Source organism: Rhipicephalus microplus, chromosome 3, assembly GCF_043290135.1.
Source record: "Rhipicephalus microplus isolate Deutch F79 chromosome 3, USDA_Rmic, whole genome shotgun sequence".
Classification (NCBI taxonomy): Eukaryota; Metazoa; Arthropoda; class Arachnida; order Ixodida; family Ixodidae; genus Rhipicephalus; species Rhipicephalus microplus.
The window spans coordinates 88,417,271-88,423,270 of NC_134702.1; positions in this window are offsets into that span (position 1 = coordinate 88,417,271).

The following is a 6,000-nucleotide window of genomic DNA, read 5'->3' on the forward strand; positions in this document are numbered from 1 at the left end:
ATGGCTTCAGTTCGATGCGTTCGGGGTGCGAGCAGCGGAATGTAAAACGCATTTCTCGCTACGCTTGTGAAGCCGTTCGGATGGAGCGTGAAGATGCGTCTACTTTTGTGACGCCGTCGTTCTGCAGCCACTCAGCCCACGCATCGGCACACGCACTTATCAAAAAACGTGGCTGATCCTTCTCTTCAGGAAACGGTATAACGCGAAAGTAAAAGGCGTCTTCACAGCGATATAGTTGGCCGTTTATTGAGCTTCGTTTTGCCACAAGGGCGAAGGAATACACGCTACAACAAGAAATTACAAGGTAATGCAAAGAATGGCATGCAGCTCAATTTAACCTTTATAATGTGGGCTAACCACCATGTGATTATCAGAGACACCGTAGTGGGACGGCAAGCAGTTGGAAACTTGCAGCGCACATCTCAAGCAAAAAAGCACGCACGAAATAAGCAGACACATGACGAGCACCGACTAAGAACGATCACAGCTCGGTATTTAAAATGCGCTGCTCAAACAGAAAGAAAAGAGTCACAGCATATCCGCGGAGTGAATTAGGAAGAGTTGGACGACACGTCCATCCGTCTGTTTGTCTGTCTGTCTGTCTATCTGTCTGTCTGTCTGTCTGTCTGTCTGTCTGTCTGTCTGTCTGTCTGTCTGTCTGTCTGTCTGTCTGTCTGTCTGTCTGTCTGCTCCTATGAACGGATGAAAAGACAGACGCTTCGCCCCACTGATCATCATTCACTTCGGCCCCGCCGCGGTGGTCTAGTGGCTAAGGTACTCGGCTGCTGACCCGCAGGTCGCGGGTTCGAATCCCGGCTGCGGCGGCTGCATTTCCGATGGAGGCGGAAATGGTGTAGGCCCGTGTACTCAGATTTGGGTGCACGTTAAAGAACCCCAGGTAATCAAAATTTCCGGAGCCCTCCACTACGGCGTCTCTCATAATCATATGGTGGTTTTGGGACGTTAAACCCCACATATCAATCAACCGATGGCGGCGTAAATGTTCTATGCCCGTGCGCTCAGGTTTGGGTGCACGATAAGGAACCCCAGGTGGTCAAAATTTCCGGAGCCCTCCACTACGGCGTCTCTCATAATCATACGGTGGTTTTGGGACGTTAAACCCCATATATCAATCAATCAATCATTCACTTCGTGGATATGCTGTGAACTTTTCATCATAATAGCGCCATCTATACATTTTATACGTCAGCTGTACGAAAACCACTAAAATCACCTAGCGATGTCATTTCCAAAAGCACATACACACCACGCCACCTATTGAGTAATTCTTAAACTATAGGTGGCTCATGTCTGCTACATACAAACAGAGGAGGAAACAACCCACACCCTATGAAGCTTCACCCCTAAATGTGCACAAAACCAACGCACAAGCACACACGTAGACAAGCCTCAACTGTCACAATTCCTTCTTCGCGTGTGAGCAGCACGTTCCTTTTGTAAACGTGACCATGGCAGCGGCTCAAGCGACCTTCGTGCCCTTTTTAACCGCTGTTTCTACACGAACTTTGACCTCGCCATGTGGAAGCGAGCACGCATTGCAACTCATGGAATGGGCTGGTCGTGGGCCTATAGAGAGCGCGCGAGCCTCGCGCTATCTCGCTACCGATGACGAAAGCACGCTGAAGTTGCTGAGCACTGCGAAATGGCAACGGTACGTGATGTGTATGAAGGCTTGCCGTTCAACACCTAAGAAATGCTCGTGTTGTGTTTTAATGGCTTGCTTCACGCGCTAAGGAGGAAGACTCCTATTCGGCCTAGTAGTCAGATATTCATGTTGAAGTACTTGCGCAGGCACACGGTGACACAGAAGAGACACAAAAACTGGCGTTATCTAACAACTGGTTCATTTTTTGAAAACATTCACCATACCCCCAGATTTGCGCAATCTGGTAAACATTTTTTTTAACTGCACGCATGGCAAAACAAATGAATACATGCTCACTGAACAACAGAAAAGAGCGAAACTTCTTTTTTCAGCAAAGCAACTTGCTTGAGAAGTAAACAAAAAAGGTAGCTGGAAGTTCCGACGTAAAAAAGGCTGCCAAAAGTGAAATTGTATAAGTGTGAGCGTTAGTTAAGCAGAAATGTGACAAATTGAGCAGGGCACAAAAAGAATGCAGCTGTGGTAAGCACCGGAACACGCGCCTCAGCACCCCCACGTAACATAAGCCATGTGCCCTCAACTATACTGTGTGTGTTACCTCTTACATTGTGCTTTTGTATATGCGTAAAACGTCCTCCCTTGTACGCTTTCCTCCTCCTCTAGTTTCTTCCCCCTCTCGCGGCGGCGACCCGCACTTGCGTGCAGCCGCAGCTCAGCAGACGGAAATAAACAATCATACTTCACTGACGTCTTTTCTCGCACTCAGTCAATCCGCTGCATGCCCTTTACATAGCATCAAACGCAAGCTCCAGTTTCTTAATGAACAAATAGTGTTCATTATTTATACTTAGGGTTCACATCCCAAAACAATCATATGACTATCAGAGACGCCATGGTGGAAAGCTCCAGAAATTTTTGCCACCACCTGGTGTTCTTTACCGTGCACTCAAATCTGAACTCACGAGCCTGCAGCATTTTAGCCTTTGTCGAAAATGCAGCCGCCTCAGCCGAGATTCAATCCCGCAACCTGCAAGTCAGCAGCCGAGTACCTCAGCCACTAGAACACCATGGTGTGGTAGCAAATAGTGTGGTATATAGTATACCACAGACGTGTGGTGATGTGTAGGTAGGGCAGGCGGGCAGATGTATTAGCACGAACCTGAAGAAGAATTTCTCGAGTCTGAGAGGTCGTCCTAATACACTTTCAGCACTGCATTGCAATGAGTGCGCATGTTCGCATTGTTTTCTTAATGCTACCTTAGAATATAGGCATCAAATTCGAACTTCAAAAAAAATATTGGAAGCCTATCAAATTGACAAGCTGCAACTGAAGTGTGTTAGCCATGCATTGGTTGCCTTGCTTGAAAAAAAAAAGTTAGCTCTTGTCTGCTGTTTAGAGAGCATGTGATCATACGTTGTGCCGTGTGGGCAGTTCAAATGTTTTTGTTTTTTTACCAGATTGCGCTATTTCGAGCGTTATAGGAAAAACGTTTTTGAAAAACAAGCCAGTTAGATTGCGCCCTTCTGCGTCTCTGATGTGTTCCCGAGTGCCTGCACATATATTTCAAGATGAGGGAGGAAAAGTTCACTGATTCGATGTCTCGTTAAGCAAACTTTTTCTTTTCAATTTCGCTTTGCAGTTCTTTGTATACACTCAACAACGTCATATCCATGATGGAAATACGTTAGCGGAGCTGGGGTGAACGCAGCCATGAAGTGCCATGAGAGAAGAAAATACTTAGGGTAGGCCCTATAGTATCCCATTGTGTTGCGAAAAGTGGGGCGGAAGTGGCGTCAAATTTAATAGGCCAGACAAACCGGCATGAGGCAAACAAAACACCAGACGCTCCACTGCATGCTTTCCGGGCTGGTTGGCTTCTGCATGGACTTAGAGTCTCGGTGTAAGGTTAACGCATATTTTGTGCTTTACATGCAGTAAAATGTTGCGAGCACACGTTTCCCATATTGTTAGAGCGTGGCAGGCCCAAGTGCTGCGTGCTGAAATTCCTCATGGAGTGTTTTTGTACGACAGCACAATAAGAACCTGCACATGCCGTAATAAAAAACATTCAGCCCCTGCGGCATCCTATTGAAACCCACCCGGCTTTGACTAACGCAATCTGTCAGCTTTAGACCTTTGTTCTTGATTCTCATAGCTCAAATTCCAGACCTACGGGCCGATTAGCGGTTCTTTTTCTTTTATATGGTGTCAGTGTGCCACTGCGCGATTTTAAGAGCTTGCGTAGCTTCAGTACCATTCAACGCTTACCTATAATTTGACGGAAGCTCACGTCGAAAAGCAGACACCACCGTATTGTATACGCGACGTTCCACGTAAAATTTGCAATGCTAGTGAGCACACAACTAACACGCAGCGAGCGCACACCGCACAATAAATACAGTACACATGTAGTCTGATAACAACAGGAAAAATCTATCGCCCTTCCGTATGAACGACACAACTTCTAAAAGGGCGATACGATGCCTACAAGACAAAGAACAACAGTTCACGTTTGTTCTCAGTTGACACGAGTAAAAACCCACGCAGCGAACAGCCGAGAGCTCCGCATGCAAATTCCGTGCGTTAGTGATCAGCAATGAAGCGAACGTACGTAAATAGTGACACCAGGTACCTTTAGCAGTGCAAGAGGTGCGCACCGAGTATATATAACTGCTGGGCACTGCGCGGCTTTCCTAAAAACACGTAAAATGAGCAGGATTCGCGAGTTGACTCTCCTCCGGCGGCGCTTTCAAGGCCACCGCGTGGCGGAAATCGGGAAGTGTTTAATTGGATCTTCAGCTGGAAGTCGGCGCGGGTGTTTGCGATGTGGCGTCTTCACGAATATGACGTCAAGGCGTCTCCTTAATATTCCTTGTCCATAAAAAGACACTTTCGGGTTAAAATGTGACATCTGTGAAGTTCCTAACACTGTCTCGGGACGCTACTTTATCGCAACGGTGAGCGTCAGCGACGCTCAGATAAAAGGCTCTAATGTCAAGGCTTACACTCACGGGTCCGTAGGGCACACGAAATCATTCTTGAGAAAAACCAAACGTGTTAGCTAGACATGGTGCTTTTGAAAAAATCAAAAACATACCTTTGAATCATGCAGGGAGTGCATGTCCGTCATCCCGATGAGAAGCACGCTCTCACTTTGCTTCTTGGTCACCCTTGGGGAATGAGAACACTGAGACCTTTGGTACATTGTGAATAGGGGCGACAATTGGGCCCACAGCACTGCCCCACTGGGAAGGCTTGGAAGTGTACACTACGCGTATATTCAGTGACCGAAGCACATCATAACACCAACCGGCACTTCGCAAAGAAAAGAGTGGTCATCTTCATGCAGTCCCAAAAAGTAAGACGAACACGTCAAGACAGGCTTTTGTCAGGCTTAACAATCCTGATATCGCGAATGGCGGGAGCATGCATGCGATCATCTACTCGGCAGGAGACGAGGGTTAATTAGAACTCAGTGACGTCCTAGGTCACGACAAATGACTGTGCGGGCCTGAATTATTCTTCTAGGTAGCGTTGCCCTACACTCCCTCAAACGTGGGGATATCTCAACGACCGTCATTCTGTACTGCCACCTATAGACCACCACTATCACACCCAGGCTTAGCACGCCAATTTCACACCCAGGCGTCGTGTCTCCCAGCGCATACTCTCACACCCAAACGACCATTTCGCTCTGAACCGCCAAGGCGTGTATTCGCGTGGCCAAGTTAGCATGGCAAGCGGCATCTATGTGACTTCAAAGCACGCCAAAATGCTTATTCAGGTTACTCACGCTTACAAACAGTCCTTGGACATCATCACTACATTGTCTTTAAATCGAAAACAATGAGTGCAAAAATAAGGTGAGAATATTCTTTCAGTATTAATTTAATGAATCATATACTTTTACTACACACCTTAAGCTTTAGATGCGCGTCACAGACACACTAATACATGTTCTATAGCACCTGTGCTTAAGTGTTACTAAAACAAACGATTTTCCCTCCTAAATTTGTGTAACAAGCGCACTGCAGAACAACCAGACTAATAGGAGAAAAAAAACGACCCGCAAAACAAGCGATGACACTGAATTTTTTTTGTATTAGTCCATGGCTGTTCTGTTGGGTGCCTCTACATTGAAGTATGAACCGATACCAACTGGCCAAGTTGCCGTCTTGCTGCAGTTGCTTGGCCATTCGCTTACAAAATTCGTGGTGAAAACAACTTGCGGTAACCTGTTCGAACAAATGGAACGCCCCCTGGTATATCACCGATGTCCAGCCGTGACGACGAAGTCATGAGCTTTTAAAACAATATTACCACGCATACAGTAGTATCTCTTCGGTGGGAGTGACAGCACGCTATAATAAACAAC